The following is a 20,922-nucleotide window of genomic DNA, read 5'->3' as shown; positions in this document are numbered from 1 at the left end:
GTGACAGCGACAGCCTGAAAGCAAAGTAAGTGGCGATCAGTGGGGCCATCATTGGGGCCCATCGGGGGGCCATCGGGGGGGCTCGGATCCCAGCATGTGACCCGGTGGTGGGGATCCTGTCAGTGCCTGAGCTCCCTGGATGGGGATGAATCACAGGACCCACCTTATAGGTTTGGGTGAGTGCTGAGTGAGTGAATACCCTTAAAATTCTTAGCTGCACAAGGTCAATATTAGATATTATGCTATTCCATTAGTCAGTAAATGATAGATATTATGATGATCAGCCTCATTAACAGACCATGGAGGGTCTTGAATGGTTCACATGTCAAAAAGTGTGTCCAGGTCCAGGTGTGTGTGTGTGTGTGTGTGTGTGTGTGTGTGTGAAGGTCCTAAGAGTTAAATTGTTGTGAACCTGGGGGCTGGCGGGGGTGAAGGGCTCGGCCTGCCATGTGAAGACCTGGTTGCCATTGGCCCTTGGAGAATAAATAGTTGAGGGGATGCCATGCCACACCAGCCGGTGCACCAGCTGAGAAGACCAGGGAGGGGCGCTGGAGGCCCAGGGGGTGGCAGTTGGCTCGTGCTGTGAAAGTCGATGGAATTGAGAGGCAGGTGCCAATTTTTTATACACTGAATGTTTCGTCTGTCCAAAGTTTACGTGCTGAGCCCTGACCCTCCGTGTGGTTGTGTTTGGGGATGGGGCCTCTGAGGAAGGAACTGAGGTTAAATGAGGGCCTAAGGCTGGGACCCTGATCCCATAGGATTAGTGTCCTTATAAGACCACTGTCTGTCTGTCTCTGGGATGTGAGGTCATGATGAGAGGTGGCCATCTGTAAGCCAGGAAGAGCGCTCGTGCCAGAAACAGACGCTGCCGGGCTTCATATGGGACGTCCAGCCTCCAGGACGGTGAGAAAATAAGTTCCTATTGTTTAAGCTGCCCTGTCTGTGGTCCTTTGTTATGGCGGCCTGACCAGACTGACACACCATAGCTGGTGGCATTGAAAGGGATCGTCATTTATCAGATGCCTACTGGCAGGTGCCAGGCCTGAAAGGCTCTGCACGGATGATTTTTTTTTTTAGCTCAGAGAGGAGTGTGCTGACCTTCCTTTCCCCCATGTCTCACCCTCACTTTGTAATTATATGTTCTCTGGCTCACCTGCCCATTGTAATTGAATGTTTGCCATCCATTTTCTGTACACCAGCCCCTTGCAGAGGACTGGGCACTAACAGGCACTCAGTGGCTATTTGTCCCTGTGCTGATGAATCCAGACACCAAGGTACACGATAGGTCCTTATTGAACCTTCACAACTCTGCCAGGTAGGAGTCATCTGTCTTTCACAGGTGAAGACCCCGAGGCTGAGGGAGGAATGCCTTGTCTCGAATGCGTGTGCTTGGACAGTTGTGGCTGCAAAGTCCCCGTGCTGTCCCCAGAAGAACCAACTGCCTTCAGAGGATGAGCTCAGTTGTACATGTTGAGTTTTCCAAGATGGTGGGCTTCCAGGTGGATATGTCCAAAGGGCTCTTACAGATGCCAAGGATCTTAGAATTGGGAAGGATTGCTGGACATCACTACACACTGTCATCCAGGACTGGACTCTGGTCCTCATGTTCATAGGAGGGGCTCCTCACTACAAAGGGACTGTTAGATGGCTTTTCTGAGATGTTTGATAGCTTAAGTTCTTCTTTATTCTGAGCCAATAGCTATTTCCCTGGTTAAAAAAAAATGATAAACAGGACAGAGCTGAGAGGGGAACTGTGAAGCCTCAAGACCTTTTTCTGGCCTGACAACAATCCATTAATCAAAACTTTGCATTTGGTCCTTCAGACTCTCCTGAATCTGTCACTCATCCACCCTCAGCCCGTCTCACCCCGCTGTGGGAGCATCACGAGGCCCTCGGTCATATGTGTAGCTGAAACCCAGACACACAGCCTCTTTATTCTTCCTCCCAGGAAGTGGAATGAGCTGCCTTTGGTAGGAATGGGCGCTGTGGGTCCAGGCGGTCTCCTGAGGACATCCATATGTCCCTTCTTCTCCTGGGGCTAACCAGAGCTTAGCTTTTTATGCTCAGCCAGACGTTGAGCTCTGCAGCTTCTAGAATCTGCCCTTTTTTGCTGTTTTTGCAAAGCGGGACATCTGTTCATCCCTCCTCTTTTGGCACCGTCCTGCTCCTTGGGGCTCTCTGAAGATGGGGACACTATCTGTCACGGTCACTGTCCTGTTTGCGCAGTGCCCCCAGAGCCTGCCTGGCAAGGGGGAAGTGCTCAGCTACTGTTGACCTGCACTGAGCTGGTTCCAACTCTGTGATCTCATTCACGGCTTCCACTGTGCTTGTGATCCTTCTGATTTCCTGCACCTCTACCTGCCTCATGCTTTCATTATTCTTAAAACACAGCGCGTTGGGGCCGGCCGAGTGGCGCGATGGTTGGGAGCTGACTTGGGATGCCAGAGGGCCCCGGTTCGGATCCCACATGAGTGCCAGTGACACTGCCCTCTACAGCTAAGATGCTGAACAAAGCTCAACCTGGAGCTGGGCTGCTGTGAGTCGCCGGCGGCGACAGCGTAGGCTGCAGCCCATGTGGCAGTGGGTTGCCATGGGCTACCATGTGTAGCCAGCAGCCAGCGTGAGCGGCCAGCAGCCGCAGTGAGTGACCGCAGTGAGTGGTGACTGATCTGCCTTGCCCGGGAAGAGCGCAATGATGGTGCAACTTGGGCCAGTGAAGCGACGTCCTCCACAACTAGACTGAAGAACAAAAGGACAGCAACTTGTCTGTTCCCCTTCCCCGAATTCCCTAGCGCTGTTCCAATCCCCACAATTACCCAATTAAAAAAAAAACAAAACCTAAAAGCAACAACAACAACAACAAAAAAACACAGCGCATTGTTTTTTGTAAACTATGAAAATAACATGTGCCTAGTAAGGATCCTAACAGTAACCAAACAAAAATTGTCCACAATTCAGTGCTAAGGTAACGACTACCAACATTTTCATTCTGAGTTTTTGACGCAGATTTCCGACTGCCTGTAGGACATTTCCGTCAGGGTGTCTCTAAAACATCTCAAGCTCTACCTGACCCCAGTCAGCCTCAACATCTTCCCCCTTCACACTGCTCCCGAATTCCCTAGATTGGTTAATAGCATCACCATTCACCAGACCACCCAAGAGAGAAATCTTGCATTATCTTCCTTTTGACCCCAACACCCAATTAGTCACCAAGGCTTGCTCAGTCTTGCTCTCCGGAATGTTTTTCACCATGACCCTGGCTTCCCAGGGCTCTGAAGCAGACCCTTATCGTTTCTTATCTGAATTATTGCAACAACATTCTTAACCGGTCTCCTAACCTTTACCCTCTCCTTCTGGGACAATCTAATCTCTGCATTGCTACCGAGATAAGACCCTATTATCCTGGTGCTCAAAAACCTTGGATGACAGACCATTGTCCAGAGAAAAATTCAGCATGACATTCAAAGATCCACATCCTTTGGCCCAAATCTTTGTCTTCATCCTCTTCTTCTATTCAAATATCACCTCCTCCAGGAAGCCTCCTCTGATCTTGAAGGTCAAAATGAACAACTCCCTTTCTTTGTTCTCCCATGATGCTTTGGTTGGGTATTTTTTAGCAGGTCTGACCAATTGTTTTATGATTTGTCACATATATATCTTGCTTCCCCTCTAGACTGGGAACTCAGCGATGCCTCATTTACCTTTGAGAATCACACAGTTGTTCGGGCGGATTTCAGCGTAGGGGTCACCTGGGCACAGAAATGGGCACTCTTAAAGCAGTTATGCTGTCCAAGTGTCACCTTACCTCCCTGGAACTTTGGTTTTTCTCTTTTAAAAAGTTTCAAAGTTTGAAATGATTTTTTTCTATTTTAAACTTTATATATTTAAAAGTTTAAAAATATCTTTCCCAGTTATCCATTTCCTGTGATTTAGCTTGAGAAATTGCCTCTTGTGTTCCCATTGGATACAGTCCAATGAAGGTGGGGTGGTGTTTACATTCAGGAGTCTGCCCTCCCCATGTCAAAGGAAGTCATATGACCCAAGTCAGCCCCACCTGGGTGCTGCTTCCTCTGGAAATGGAATCTGGGGCAAAAGGAAAAAGAGGTGACCAATGAGTAGGGCTCTCTGCCACCCTCCCCAGTTCCCCCTGTGGGACCTTGTGTGTCAGGATGCTCCAAAATTAGGGCCCCACCGCTTGTGGGTTAGGCAACAATTAGAGTTTTGAAAATTACAGGGAGATGGAAACCCCAGGACCCCAGAAGGCTTTGCTATTTTTTTATACCCTATCAGACGCTCTATTAGGTCATATTCAGATGTACCCCATGGCACATCCAGCTCTCAGCTAGATACAGGCTCATCACTTGTCTAAACCTCCTGGACCTGCGCGCGGGCAAGGCTTACCTGGTGTAAGCGATCGCCCATGGTCTACAGTTCAGCACGGCGGAGAGATCTTTCATGGTGGAGAAGTGTGGGCCTGTCGATTCATAACTCTTGTTTTATTTGAGACACCGAGAGGGTAAGTTTCTCTCTGGAAACATCATAGCAGTGAGGAAGCAAAATCTCCAAAGAAGGACTTTTAAACAGCAAATGTGTCACTTATCTGTTCTCCCTCCTTGTCCCAGCCTATAGCGTAGCTTCCGGAAAGGGTTTGGTGTGTTTTCAGGCACCAGTGACTGTTTGTTAACCCGAGAAGGAGAATCATCATGTGATTTGCATTTCTCCAGTGGCTGATGATGGTGAACTCTTCATGTGTTAATTTGCCACCTGTATATCTTTTCCAGTGAAATGTCTCCTCATTTCTTTTGCCCATTTTCTAATTAGATTTTCTTTTACTATCAATTTGTGAGAGTTTATATATGTGTGTGTGTATTCTAAATACAAGTGTTTTGGTAAATAAGTGGTTTGCAAATATTTTCTCCTAGTTTATAGCTTGTTTTTTTCATCCTTTTCACAGGGTGTTTTTTTCTACTGAGATATAATTGACATACCATAAATTCACCCTTTTAAAGTGTACAGTTCAGTGGTTTTTAGCATATTCATTGTTGTACAACTGTCACCACTATTTCATTCCTGAACATTTCCGTCACCTCCAAAATAAACTCCATACCCATTAGCAGTCACTTCTCACTCATTCTTTCCTTCCCTGCAGCCTCTACATCTGCTTTCTGATTCTTGGATTTGCCTGTTCTGGGTATTTCATTTGAATGGCATCCTACACTATACAACCTTTTGTGTTCAGCTCCTTTCCCTTAGCACCACGTTTTCAGGTTTTACATGTTGCATGTAGCATGTATCAGCATTTCCTTCCCTTTTATGGCTGAGCGATAGTCTGTTGCGTGGATGGGCCACAGTTTGTCCATTGCAATGAGCTGAAGTCCTAGCCCTCAGTGCCTGAGCATGTGACTTTATTTGGAAACAGGGCTCCTGCAGATGTTAATTAGCTAAAGTAAGGCTCCCTGTGCAGGGAGCCCTGAATGCCTGGTGTCCTCATACGAAGTACAGAGACAAGGCAGCCATGTCACAACAGAGGCAGAGACAGGAGTGAGGCAGCTCCAAGCCAAGGAACGCCAAGGATGACCGGCCACCCTGCAGGTTTCAGAGGGAGCGTGGCCCTGCCAACGCCTCCACAAAGAGTGAGACAATACATTTCTGTGGGTTCAGCTACCCTGGGAAACTAAAGCCTCCATTCATCATTCGATGGACACTTGGGTTGTTTCCACCTTTGGGCTATCATGAATCATGCTGCTATGAATGTTCGTGGGCAGGATATGTTTTCAGTTCTCTTGGGTGTATACTTGGAGTGGAATTGCTGGGTCATGTAGTACCTCTATGTTTAACTATTTTTGTGTGTGGCACAATACACATAAAATCTATCATTTTGACCATTTTAAAGTGTACAGTTCAGTGGCATTAAGTAATTCACAATGTTGTGCCACCATTACCGCTGTTAGAACGTTTTCATCCCCCAAACTGAAACGCCATCCTTTTTAAGCTCTCAATTCCCATTCTCCTCCCCCAGCCCCTGAACCCCGCATCTGCTTTTTGTCTCTACGAATTTCCGCTTCTGCGTTATTTCGTGTGAATGGAATCATATCATCTATGTCCTTTTGTGTTTGTCCTCTTTCACTTAGCATCATATTTTAAAGTTCAGCTACATTCTAGCATGTCTCAGCACTGCGCTCCTTTTATGGAGGAATAAATATCCTCTGTATGGATCGACTATATCGTGTTCATCCATTCATTCAACGATGGACACGGCTGATCTCCACCTTTTGGCTCCCGCGAGCAGTGCTGCTGTGAACCTCTGCGCACGCATTTTAGGTGGAACTGTTTTCAGTTCTTTGGGTATATATCCTGGAGTGGAATTGCTGGGTCATTCTACGTACAGGTGTCTGCAGCCTGGAAGAGGGTCGTCGCCAGAACCCGGCCATGCTGGCACCCCGATTCCGGACTTCCAGCCTCCAGAACTGTGAGAAACAGGTTTCTATTGCTTATAAGCCTCTTAGTCGATGGTACTTTGTTATATAGCAGCCTGAACTAAGACAGCTAGTTTTGCCTGTTTTTGAACTTGATCTAAATGGGATTGCATAGTGGTACGTTCGCTTTCATGGCCTGGCTTCTCTCTGTGAGTTTCGTGCCTGCTGCTGTAGCGGGGTTGGCTCATTTTCATGGCTGTATCGCATTCCATCACCAGAGTATCCCACATGCTGCGTGCACCCCCTCTCTGTTGATAGACATTTGGGTTGTTTCCAGCTTTTGCCTGTCATAAATAAAGCTGCAGTGGACGTCCTTGAACCTGTCTTTGGGTGGATCCAGGCCTGTATTTCTCATTGGAATGAGTGAGCTTGCTGGGCCGGGTATAAATTTAGCTCGAGCAGGCACTACCGGATACATTTGCCAAGTAGTCGGACCACGTTGTGCCCCCACACAATGAGATTTACTGTCGCCCGACCCGGTACTGCGTGTGATGTGTGTTCGCGTTCCTTTGATGGTTAATGCTGTGCGGTACCTTTTGGTGTGCCTATGTCCCATTTGGGATTGTCTTTGAATAACACTGTGATCCTGAGAGGTTGGTGTTCCTGTGTCCAGTGGACAGTTGGGGACATTTGGAGGACAGAGAGGACCAGCGGCCTGAGGGTGAGTGGTGCTAAGTGGCAGGTCCAGGTCTGTTCCGAATGCAGAGAGAGAGCTTTTACCCGCTATACCGTAGAGAAGCCTGGATTCTGGGAGAGGAAACATTTCTTTACCCCTCAAACTGGAGGAAGTCTTAGACCGCCAGACTGAGACTAGCATTTTTTAGAGTTCGGCAACATATGGGTTAAGAAGGCTTTTTTGGGAACGGGCTCTGTCCGTGATGGCACCCTACTGATGTTACGGTTACTGTTTTTGTTTTTTTTACGGGAAAGTGCATTCCGAGTTCCAAGCCAGGGACAGCAGGAATGAGGCCTGGTGTATCGCCTGTGGGAGCAGGTCCGTGTTCCCAAAGAAAACATTACAACTTGAGTAATAGCAAATCCTGGAAATGATGACAGCCGCTTGCAAGCTTGTTGCAAGCCACTTGCTCGCATTGGCAGAAACCTGATATACAGGCATGTGTGTGGGAGGCAGGAGGCCCAGCCACGTCCTGTCTCAGGTTTCGAAATCTCCAAGATGCTAGAACGATTTTCCCTTCTATTTTAGGTCAGGGGCCCCAGAAGCAAACCCTGAGATGAAGCTTTGTGTGCACGTCATTTATTGAGGTTGTGTTCTAGAGATTTCTGCAAGGGGGACCAAGAAGCCAAGGTCAGGGTTTTTTTGGAAAAGTCTCCCAGAGGGCTTGTCCAGGTCAGGCGAGGGAGCTGGGCTACTATATTCTCGCACCTGCCAGTCATTGGCCAAGGGCCCACCTGAGGATGCAAACCCCAGGCTCCTCTGGGTTTCTGCGTGAGTAGGCATACAGGTCTGCAGGTGAAGCCATTGGGAGTGGGACCCTGGAGGAGCTCGGAGGGACGTGTGGCACACTGAGTCTACGCTTTAACCTCACGGCTTTTCCTGCCTGGGTGTCACCGTCTTGCAACTGGGGAGGGGTGGTGGGATAAGTAGCTGCCGGTCTTGCTGGAATCACAAGTCAACTTCATCAGGCTCCGACGTGATGATAAATTGTTAAATGATGTGTTGACAACTTGCAGTATTTCCTCCAGAAAACAAGAGGCCAGCCATCGTTTTGAATCACAATGATGTTTGCGGCAGCCAGAAGCAAGGAATGCTGGTCACTAAACCCCGGAGGTCGGCCTGTTGACACGGCCATTGAGGGAAGCTGGCTTACCTCTGCAGCTACGCAATGTCTAAGGTTCTGGGAGGCTCCAGAAGGTGACACCTGGAGCTGGTGAGTTTCTCTCCCTCTCCTCCTTCGAAGCCCTTCCCGGCCCAGCGCTCACCTGGGTGCTGTGTGGTGACATTGTTTAATGGAATACAGCGTGCATACGGACAAGTGCACGAAGCGTACACTCAATTTTCCCAAAGTAAACCCACCCATGTGACCACCACCCAGGTCGAGACAACCTCCCAGCACCCACGTGCCCCTAAGGGGAACTGCCATCCTGCCTGCCCTCTGACACCACAGGTGAGCTTTGCCTGCCATTTACGCTGGTGGGTACACGCCTCGTGGCACTTCTGGGTCATGGGTGTTTGGAGGTCCAGCTACCATACTGTTTCCAAACTGGGATGCACCGCTTTACACCCCTCCCAGCCGTGCAGCTGTTCCGGGTCCTTCATAACTATAACCCAATCAGATGGCACACTTCAGTATTCTCCACCCACAGGACTGCCCCTGGTTCTTACAACATTCTCTGTGGGAATTAGCAACAGGATGTCCTGCCTAAAGCCACTTTATTTCCATCTGTTGAACATTTTTGTGTTATGCTGACTTTGTTTTGAATATGACACGTTACTGCCCTCTGCTGGAAAACCATGGAAATTTGTAGTACAGATCTTGGGTGCCAGTGATAAAGCGGCATCCTTGGGCAGTGCACACACCCTGGACAAGCACCCCGGGAGGCAGTGGCCACCCTCCAATCTTGCCCACACACACTGGAGGTGACAGAGGACTGGAGAGGAGACCCAGTGAAAGCTCGTAAAATGATGGCCCCGGGGTTGAGTCTGGTCTGTAGTTTGATTTGACCCACAGTCAACAACAACAACCAAACAAAACAAAAAAATCAAGCCAATATTTTAAAGCTTGGGGATTTTACCTAAAAATCTGAAGAATCAGAGAAATAATACATTGGGCCCTCACTCCCAAATTCTAACATGGAGCCTGACCTGCACGTGTCTTCAATTAACCTCAGATTCTACCGTCCTCAATTGCCTCTCAAGCCCAAAGCCTTGGTCGATGACAGCAGGAACACCGGGGATGTGGTGCCAGCTCCCTTCCCCAGCGGCTTCACTTATGTTTGGCAACTGGCTGCTGCTATAGGCATGTAGCTTTGTGATCTCTGGTCTCAACCTTGACAAGGGGAAAACTACCCAAGCTGATCATTAGCATGTGAGCTACAATAACCCCCATCTTCTGTGTGCTGCAGTGAAGAAGAGCCCATCTGCCCAGGTTTCTGGTGGAAAGACAGGGTCATGGGCTGGAGTTCACTGGCACGCCCTGCCCCGAGGGGCTGGTGCTGCATGAATGGGCGGGTGGCTAAGAAACGGGGAAGCGGAGAGGATGTGGCAGGCGGGGCTGGGTGAGCAGGCTGCGCCGTCAGGGACCGAGGTGTCCCAGGGACTGAGGCTGGGGTGGCAGCCTAACAACTTATATTATGGGGCTGAGGCTGCATTGAACATTCCAAATCTTTATGTTACATAGTTCTATACTAGTCTCTTAATTAACTCAAGAATTTTTCACTTATCTATATATAACAATTTTTTTTTGCATCTAGTGGCTAAAACAGCTAACTGAAGTACTTGCCTTTATCATTTTGTTAACTGTGAAGGATCATATTATAATAATTACCTGTGTTTATTAAGCGCTTACAGTGTGCCTGGTGATGTGTCATCTCATTTAGACGTCACAATGACGCTATCTGCCCTAATGTACATACTATTATTAGCTCTGTTTTGTGGACTTATTTTACAGATAAGCAAACTGAAGCCTGAAGTGGTAAAAAAATTGCCCAAGGCCACACTGGGGTGGGGGTGGGGGTGGGGGTGAACGCAGATCTTCCCGACTGCAAAGCTCAAGCTTTGGGCGCCTCTGCTCATCTGCTCAGATACCATCCGAGTTAGAAGCAGAACCTCTTCACTGGTGGCACCAAATAAAATGCTTTGTAATAATCACAGATGCATTGGTGCGATACCCCTGCACGTGCAGTGTCTTTCTTGGGAATGTGGTTCTTTTTGGTCTTTGATGTCATGAGCTCGAGACGCTACAGGCTAAAAAGCACTGATGCCGTACCCCATCTCCTTCTTCCAGGGGCCCTCAGGGTGACCTGACGCTTTGCACAAGGTCATGCGTCTGGCCTAGTGGCAGGACCTGAAATAGGAGTCTGGGCCCCGACTCATGGAGGCTTGAGTTCCCGGCTCTGCCAGGCCCCAGAGCATGCCGCTCTTTCGAAAGGGCGAGCCAGTTTACATTCTCGCCAGCAGGATGGGCTGTCCCCCCTCCTGTAGAGGCCTTTCTCAGCTCCTCAGATGGCAGCCGCCTTTGTCCGCGGGTGGCATTTTCCCGTGGCCCTCGCGCCGTCCTCTGTGGCTCCAGCCACAGCACAGAGGCAGCCTCCACCCCCACTCTTGATTGAATCACTTCAGTCTTGCGCTTGCTGGGGGGCCCAGCCGGGACTCAGGGGATAAGCAGGCCTGCAGTCTTCTCTCACAAGGTGCGGTGAGGATCAGGAGACATGGTTTGAAGGGCTTTGGAACACACAGTGAACGTCTGGATGGACGAAGAGCATCGTGAGTACCGTGGAGGGGGCGCAGGCAGGGGCGCGGGCAGGGGCGCGGGCAGAGGGGAGGGTGCTGCGGCTTTTCCTCTGGAGTGGGGCCCAGAACCGAGTGGGCCCCCTCCGTCCCCTGACTTTGCAAGCTCACCAGGTCCTGTGCCCGCGAGGAAAGGGGGGGCCTGAGCTGCCTGACGCTTTGGCTCGGCACTGTCCTTTGCACTGGAGCCTTCCTTCCATTGAAGAATCTGCCAGTTAAACTAAATAAAAGCTTTTCTTAGGCCACGAACAGGTGATTATTTGTATTACGTGGGAGTAGCCACTCATGAGAATGTGAGGTTTCCCTCTCAGAAGAGAATAAAGAGACGCTGCGGGGATCCTGTCAGTGCTGCGGCTCAGGGTCTTTGTCTTTGGGGGGGGGGAGGGGGGGTCTTGGGTAGGGGGTGGTTCTGTGTGCAAAACCCTGCTGGGGGCAGAAGTCAAAACAGGCTGGATGTGTGCATTCATTTATTTCCTCATTGAAAAATCATTTATTGAATACATGCCTTGTCTTATGTGTGGCTCCAGCCCTTGGAGGCCCAAAGTATAGGCAGAAATGGATACCCACACGAGGGACAAAGTACTGTAGGGCCCCAGTATGGGAAAAGTCAATGCTGCGTGTTGGTAGGTGTCAGGGAATTTTCTGGAAATGAGGTAACATTTGCATCTGGTCTTAAAGGATGTATAACATTTTTTTGATTAGACAAAGAAGGGATAGGCATTTATGGTGGAGGGACAGCATGTGCAAAGGTCCTGGGGCTGGAAAGTGCAGGGAATTTTGGGGCATAATGATCACCTGGGGTGGCTAGAGCTTAGGGTGCTTAGGGAGAAGGGGGGAGCCAAGATCAGACTATGAAGAGCCTCCGATGCTGTGGGGCAACTCTTACTATTCCTTTCCTCATATTTCCATGGAAAGGAGGGCTCTCGTCTCCAGGAAGGAAAAACACTGTTAGAAGGGGACTCCCTCTGTGCCCCTTGCAGAAGGAGGGTGATTTTTCTGATTGGTAGGCTGGGTTAAAGTCACTGTTAACATGTGCTTCCCTTTTTCTCTGTGGGTCCTGTTTGCCCTCCATGAGATTGTCCCCATGATGCAGCCCTAGCATGCTTTAACAACAGAAATTTGTTTTCTCATGGCAGCCCCAGCAGGCTTTATATTCTGCCTCGTATCCTATCGATGCCCAATCTTGTTCCCCACCCTGCAGGCAGGCTTGGGCTGACTCTAGATTCTCCCGGGCTTGGATGGAGTAGAGGAGGCCACAGTGGTGGTGGGGCCACACCTTCTTGTGACATGAAACCCTGAGCTGAGCTTTGGCCAACCTTCAGCGCCATCTCCTGGGACCAGCCCACCGTACAGTGTTTTGTGTCTATATTTTTCCATCCGCAAAGTCGCTTTTCCTTTCTTAACTACCTCACAGGGATATAAAATGCCTGCAAAGTACCTTTTTTTGTTGTTGGTCAGACAAAAAGAAAAAAAAAGGCACTACCGAAATAGAAGGTTTTATTAATACTGTATGATTGTAAAAATGGTGATCAGGGAATTGAGAATTAAAGGCACTACGGGACAGCCACGGTAGTGAATATTCTAGAAATAAAACATACACGATGAAAGAATTATCGGAGTGGACTAATTATAGAATGCAGACGTTAAGGGAGGAGAGGAAACTTTATGTGGAGGGAAAATGAGAGGAATATTGGTGAACAGAGAAAGTGGAAATGGGGCTGGAGAGAAATATTTATGTTCATTGTCTTTTACATTTGTGGCGCCTGAAATGGGATGTGTGGAACGAGAAGGCATTGTCTGAAGAGGAAAGTGCTCATTGTTGCACAAGAGTGATTTATTTTATATTTTTATATTGAAGTAAGTTTCAGTGAGGTCTAACTTACATCTAGTGAAATTAACTCTTTCTGGCGTATAGTTCTATGACTTTTGACGAATGCAGATAGTCATGGGACTGTCCCCACAGTGAAGATCAAGGCCATTCCAGCATCCCTCAAAGCGCCATCTTCCCCCTTCCACCCACTCCTCAATCCCCCACAGTCTGTCCTATGCCACCATCACACCCCTGAAAGTGTTCCGGCGAAGGTCAGGGAGGACTTCTTGATGACCCAATCCAGTAGGCATATTTGAGTTGTCTTAGATGTTTGTTCAGCTCAGTGGGGTCAGGAAGAAGGTGCAATGGAGGCACAGGTGTGGGTGGGGGGTAGAGGGGACCTGGAAGAACCGGTACCGGCAGGCCTTAACCATCCTGCAGTGAGAGGGAGGCTGGCTGCCCCGTCAGAGTGCGGAGTTTGGGGACCTGGATAAGGATCTGAGGAGAGTGACACAAGTTGGGAAGTGTGAACAGAAGGAAGAGTGGTGGTCCCTGCTGGATACCTGGACCCGTCCCCAGGTTCCTTCACGACCCTCAAGGAGGAGGAGGAGATGAAGGGACAGATGCACTGCAGGGCTGTGTGTCCAGGTGACAAGCAGTGAGGAGATGAGGTGCCACGTCAGCTTGACCCACACGGGTCCCTAGCCATCAGAGACTCTAAGTACAGGGGGGAAGAGCAGGAATGGGACTCTGATTTTTAAATGCACCTGTCGACAGGCTCTTTTATTTCCTGTTTCAATTCACCTTGAGCAAATGGTCCAGTTAACTATCCCCTTGGCACCTGTCTCATGTTGGATGAATGGATGTGTGCACTCAGCTCTGACAAGGGGACTTAGAGTGTTTTCTGTTTCCAGATCTGAGTATGCTCTTACACTCCAGGATGACTCAGATGACAAGATTGAGTGGCAGAAGTCAGCCTCATACCTTGATATTCTGATGAATAGAGGCTTTAGCTCATCCATCATTTTCTGAACTGTCAGGAGAACTCCCACATTTGGAAGGTCTGTTTTTCTTCTGCAGTATTAGAAGGAAAAAAAAATCCCCCTGGCATCTGGTGTTCTCTCTGAACCTGCTAGGAAAATGGAACTGTGAGAGATCATGGAAATCAGTGCTCTAGGATGGAACAAAGCTCAGGTGAAGAACGGATGACCAAGCGATCCAGGTGCCATCCTGGAGGGACCTGGGTGACAGGTGACGTTGCTGGGAGAGCATTTGGAGGTGCTGACTTTACTGGGAACCAGGCAGCTTAAGCATAGAAATGTTGAGCTGGAACCAGCCTCAGACTTGCCTTCCCACAGGGACAGTATCTTGTATGAACAATACACCACTGACCTGTGGAGATGCTGTGCGTATTCGGGAGCTGCTGGGAGGTATTATTGGCCATATTCAGAGCAGGGGTCTGTCCCGAGCAGTTCCTGAGACCATCCTCTGAGAGCTTGCTGTGCTCACTGCTCCCGCCCATGCCCAGTGTGCCCTCCACGACACTTTCACACCTGTACCCCCACCGCTGCCTGGGCCCAGGTCTTCTCCTGAGTCAGTGTCACACCTGTCCACCTCCACTTGTGGTCCACCTGTGATGCTTTCATACCTGTCCACTCACACTCACACCCAGGCTACCCTCCACGGCACTCCCACACCTGCTTACTACCTACCTGAGCCCAGGTCTTTTCTAGTGGCACTGTCACACCTGTCCACCATGCATCTGTGCCTATGCCCCTCTCTGGTGGCACTGTCACACCTGTGTACCGTCCCCTTCCATGTAGGACTGTGCTGACATTTGTACCTTTCTCAGCTATTGGGTACCATCCTGTCCATCTCAGCAGAGAGAGTTTACCACACGTCCAGGGGGTTAGTCAGGTCAAACAGCCAAGGTCAAGGCTGAGCTGTCCCTTTAGGCCTCATTCAAACTAGGTCAGGCCAGACTGAGCCTAACCGATGAGCCAAACAAAGCCACTTCCTGCAAAGCAGGCTCAGTGACAACTTCTCACCATTCCTTGTCTGCGTCCGTCTGTTAATATCTATCAGTTTTGTTTTAACCACTTTTCACAGCAGCATGATTTAATCTAGAAAAGCTTCTTGTTCAGTTTCAAACAGATTGTTCAGTTTATATTTAATTCAGAACACTAAACTGAAAACTAGGTTCCACAGATTCGAGAATACTGTACCAATGACCCAGGACAAAGGTAGAGTCACCCCCATATACTCTCCTGACATAGGATAGTGAGCACCTTCCCTGTCTAATTACAAACAGTGCATACTCAATGCAAAAGGTTGGGAAAGAAACCCCCAAAAAATGACCACAAAAAGCATCCTGCTCCCCAGAGACAGCCACTGCTAATATTTTGATAATGATCTTGTGGTTTTAAAAATATGTAGACACCCACACATAACCCCATAAATTATACATACTTCCAGGTTGTCAATGATTTATGGATAAATTACAAAATTAAATATTTGTAGAAAACCACAGAATGCATGTATTTATAAAATTAGTGGCATGCTCATCAGCATAATTTGGTCTCCTTTTTTTCATGCTGCAATATATTATGAATCTTTTCACATCATAAATATTCTTCCTCAGCATCAATTTTTATAGCTGTACCTATTGTCTGAATTATCCTTTTATTTTTTATTTTTGAAAAGGGTTATTTTTCTTGTGCATTCTTTCTATACTTTGGCCTGTTCTCAATTCCACGCTCATTTAGTTCTCACAGCAATGGGTAATTTTGTAGGAAATATGGCTAACAGAGGCTCGGAGACACTACGCTTCTTATACCTGGAGTTAGAATCCCTACCCAGGTCCTCTGACATTAGCAAACATACGCTTTCGCTGTAGCCAGGCTGCCTTTCATGCACAGATAAATTAGAGGTCTTCAGAAGTTATCTCCAAGGCTATTTCCACTTCTAAAACGATCTTTTAACAAGTTTGAAGAGCCTAAGCTATCTCTTCAGACTTTAATATACATTTTATATGCAAACGATGCCAGAATTCACAGAGAAGGGTGCCGTCCTGCAAAGGATTCTGGCCGAAACTGCCACCTCCCTAGGAACATGGGCTCGGTTGGCAGAGCGGCCTCTGGCCCCCTGTCGAGAACTCCACTTCCATTTCATTTCATTCTCCTCTCAGTTTACTTTGCTTTTCAGATCAATTTCCTTATGCTTTTAATTAATTTAGAGCTTAATTAGTTTGATTTTTAAAGGGCGTGCAATGGTTCCAAAGGGTCTCTCGGGACAAAGACAAATGAAGGCTCAACCTAATAAAACTAAAACCATTCACAGCAGCCATCTGCACAGGCTCCCTTGTCCAAAGAAGGCAGCAGAGGACAGGAAGCTTCAGTAGGGAGGCCAAAGGACATCCCAGAAGGAAATGGGTCTGTGGACCCCCAATATGTAAAACCATAGATCTAAGACGGAGGCGCCAGCATGGCCGAATCCTGGTGAAGGCCTCCTCCCGGTTTGTAGCGCACCTTCTCCCTGTGTCCTCACTCGGTGGAAGGGGGAGGGGTCTCTGTGGGGAGCTCTTTTACAAGAACACCAATCCCATTTTATAAGAACACTTCATCCCCATGACCTGCACACCTCCAAAGGCCCACCTTCTAACACTGTCATCTTTGGGGGTTAGGCTTTCGACGTGGATCCTGGGGACCCACATTCAGCCCATTGTTAGGCTCATGTTCCTTCTGCTTTGCTGTCCTTTCCCTGAGACACTACCGGCTCGCGGGAAATGCCAGTCGTGAAGAAAGCACCAGTTAGGTTTTGAAATTGGACAGAGATGATGGCTGTGCAACATGGGGAAGGCACCCAATGCCACGGAATGGTACGCTTTAAAAAGTTTATGTTATGTGGATTTCACCTCAAAAAAAAAAAAAAAGACCAAAAGGCATTAGTTCATGTTTGAGAAACATCATCACACTTCATTACAGCTGGGTGGCGAAAGCGAAATTGGCACCTTTAATTCTATCTGCTCATTGCAGTGAGTGCAGGTTTCAGGCGAGTGGACTTTATATGATTAATTTAGCAAATGTCACGGTCAAGAGGACAAGCTGTGGAGCAGGCCAGCAGGGGTCTGAGGCCCGGCTCTGCCCCTTCGGAGCTATGTGACCTTGGCGAGATTTTTAATTAAAAAAAAATTGTTCATTTATTATCAGCAGCCCAAAAGGAAATGTGTGACGATTATCCAGTGTCCTATGTTTAACTTTTAATGTCTCCCCAACTTTCACCGGAGGAAATGTCAAATCCAGCCAAGAAATATCCAAGAGGAAAGAAGGTAATCGGAAGTCATAATGTCCCCAAATGTTTCCAAATGTTAAAAAAATTAATCATCGACTAAAAACACGCCTGGGAGCCACACAGATCCTTAAATGCTTTGAGCTTCAGTTACTTTATCGGTGAATCGGGAATAATAATATGACCTATCGCTGCGAGGTTCGATGGGATAAAAAGTGTCTAACACCCAACTCAGCAGACGTCAGCTTTGCCGCTGTTGTTGAAATTATTACTAACTCACCTATGAGTTCTGTGCAAGTTCTGTGAGGGCAGGCCTGTGTCCCACACTGTAGACTCAGCTTTGAGTAGAGTGCTGGCACTCACTAAATAGTTTAATGAGCAATTCAGTGAATTATATTAACATTGAAAACCCAGAAAGCCTATGCTTTATCTTTGGAGTTTGAGATTGAGACTCTATCTTTCTGCCGTTCCAGCTCTTGAATTCTTTGTAACCCCCTCGCGGTGTCCAACAGGGGAAGCTCTAAGAACACATTTGAGCGGCCACATCGCAGAAACTCGTTTGGGCTCTTGGAAGGTCGAGTGTGTTATTGTCATGATTGGAAAGAAATATTTCCTGAAAGCTGAGCCTGGTGCTGTAGAACCAGCGATGCTCGAGGCCTCCAGAAAGCTTGGGGCCCAGTGGCATCTGGCCAGCTTTGGTCGTCAGCAGCTCAAGGAAGTAAACAATTCTAACTGCTCCTGAGTACCAGGGCTGTCAGCCAGAGCTGGCAGGAGGTAGGACTTGGACGTATCTTTAAGGGGACACTGCAACACTCACGTTGCCTAGAACAAGAAAAGCCCTGGGACCGACTCTTCTTTTGGTGTCTGGCAGGCAGCTGGGGTGTGTGGGCAGGAAAAGTGGGGTTACATAGACTCCAAACTTCCACAGAGAATTATGCCAGTGAGTTTTGTCGGCAAAGGTGGTCTTCTTGCCAACTTTGATTGTCCTATTTATAAACTTATATACGCCTTATCAGAGAAACTTCTGAAGGCTTAGCTCTGAGTTCCTAGCTGGAAATTGGGTGGTTGGAGAGCCCATGACCTGAACTAGTGGGTGATGTTGGGTTGGGTTGTATCCAGTACCTGGAAGTGTGTGTTAGGGTCCTGTATGCAATAGGCATGCACTAAACTCTTACAGATGACCCTAATAATGTTATTAAAAATACAACCTCCCCAGGAGATCCAGCGTTTCTATCATCCATCCCATGGAAAACTATCTGGAAGGGATTAAGAAATGATAAGAGGATGAGTGTCCAGGAAGGAGGAAAGACCTGAGGGCGGATGGTTGGAAGAAGAGAGATTTATCAATTCTTCCCTCTAGCTGAAGCTAAATGGATAGAAACCTACTTCTGTGTCGTAGTTGTTTTCATGTTTGTTTCTCAGCAACAGCTTTGATTTTTTATGATACATCATTCATCAAATTGGATAACCCAATTTGGTTACCTAGGGAGGACCCCCGTCTATTAGTGAAATTTATCCCCCCTTGCATTCAGTTGGATTTGGAAGACGTGGTGGGCCACAAGCTTCCTGATTCTAACTTTTGGGGCTTGAATTTGCTGTCAGATGCGGGAACAGAAAACGGGGGCCGCAAGCCCTGCACTGAGCCCCAACCACTGCAGAAAAGTCCTCATAAGTCCTTATCAAAAATCAAATTCAGGCGTCACTTCTTGTTCAAGGACAATGCCCCTGAGCGGGCTTGTCACCTGTTTTTGTAAGGCTGTATCCAAACCTCAGACTCGGTGGGATAGCTTTCAGATTATAAATAAAAAAAAAATATGCTTAGTATGGAAATATTACATTCTTTACATCAACATGTTAGAAATATTTGCAATTATTTCCCCATCCCCAGGCAATCCACACCCTTTCCCTCAGAGCCCACAACTGTTTGGCTGTTTGTTAGGATCACACCAAAGCAGCTCACGTTTTGTCTCCCATTTAATTCCTCTCTCTCATGTTACGGCCTCTCATGTGTGTTGGTTCTACTCTCAAGTCGTCTGTTTCCACACGAGCTTCCTCTCCGAGCACTCTTCCGTTTCCTTCCTTTGGGTAAGGCCCCAAAACTTTTTGTAGACATGACTTGACTACTCTGTCTTCCTTGTCATTTTTACCAATGACTCCAAAGCCATTCATGGTTACGCACACTTACATCGTGTGACACGTGCCCCTTTCTGTCATGCTGTAAGAACTAGTACTAAGGATGAACTCGTTGGCCAATTCACACGGTGATGTAGCCTCTGCACTCTGCATCTGTCTCAGTCACCTCCAGCTGCGGTAACAACACCACAGACTGGGGGGCTCACAGACAACAGAAACGTGTGTGTCACGGTTCTGGAGGCTGGATGTCCAAGGTCATGGCACCAGCAGATTGGGTGTCTGGTGAGGGCCCACTTCCTGGTTCACAGATGACCATCTTCTCACTGTAACCTTGTGTGGCTGAAGGAGCGAGGGCGCTCTCTGGGGTCTGTTTTTTAAGGGCATAAATCCCAATCACCTCCAAAGGCCTCACCTTTTACTATCATCACTCGAGGGGTGAGGATGTCAACGTGAATTTTTTGGGGACACAAACATTTAGACAAGAGCTCCATCTTACTGAATTTAGAAGGTGGTCTGTAAGATGGAGGTGGTTTCTTCATTCATGTATTAATTTAAAGTGGTCCTGCCTGCCATGTCCGCTCAGACCCCAGGAATATAGAAATGAAGAGATTGCAGTTCCTCATCAGGAGGTTCTCAGCTTAATGGGAGAGACAGAAACATAATTACTGTACAATCAGTGTGACACATGTCACCCTAGGTACCTTCATGACATGCCACCAGGAGCTCAGAGGAGGAAGTCAGGAGGGGCTTCTCAGAGAGGGGGCATTAAACTGTCCCTCTGCGGTCACAGGCCACTGAGGTGGAAAGCACCCACGTCATCATGTTCAAAGGGGGCTTCCTGTCTGAAGATTTGGCTGGTGTGATTTGCCCGTGAACAGTGAGAGAATGAACAATCTCTTGTCATAAAATATTGTATCTCAGTGTTTTGAAGGAGTTTTTGAAATATCAGAAAACATAAAGAAAAGGTAACCAGCACCCATACCATTATTACTCAGAATCCAGAATTTAGATCATTAATATGTTGTCATTTTTACTTCAGATCAATATTTTTTAATATTTAAGGGAGCTAGAATAATATAACAAAGATAAAATACCCTTTGTAGCCTTCCTCAGTCTCAACCTCCCTTTCTTCTCAGCAGAAGCCACATTATCATAAATTTGGTATGTATTTGTCTACTCTATTTAAAATGGTTTCATCTGGTTTCAATGAATATATATCTCTATACCATATTGCAGAGATCATTTGATGCATTTTAAACTTTTACAGAAGTTGTATGTTATGCATAACATAACATCCTAAAGCTTGATTTATTTTATTTTATTCAATATTATGTTTTCCAAGATACAGCCATCTCGGTCCATACATTAGCTTATTTATTTTAAATGCTGTATAGCATTCTTTGATTGAATGACTGTTCCATGATTTATTTATAAATCTTCCTACTGATGGACATTTAGATAGTTTCCATTTTTTTTGCTCTTCTAACAAGCTGGAACAGTACTGTTGACACGTCTTCTGGAGAAAATTGCAAACATTTTTGGATTGTAGATTATGTACATTACCAGATAATGCCATACTGCTCTCCAAAGTGGTTGTCCCAATTTACATTCCCACCACGTTTTAATGCTTTTTTTTTATATTGAACGCTTGGGATTGTCAGACTTTTCGTTTTTCTAATTAGATGTGTGAAATGGTACCTCACTGCCAGCCGTGTGCTGGAACTGGCTCGGACGCTCGAGCTCACTGA

The sequence above is a fragment of the Hipposideros armiger genome, unplaced genomic scaffold, assembly GCF_001890085.2.
Source record: "Hipposideros armiger isolate ML-2016 unplaced genomic scaffold, ASM189008v1 scaffold_33, whole genome shotgun sequence".
NCBI lineage: Eukaryota > Metazoa > Chordata > Mammalia > Chiroptera > Hipposideridae > Hipposideros > Hipposideros armiger.
This window is presented reverse-complemented; position numbering follows the sequence as displayed.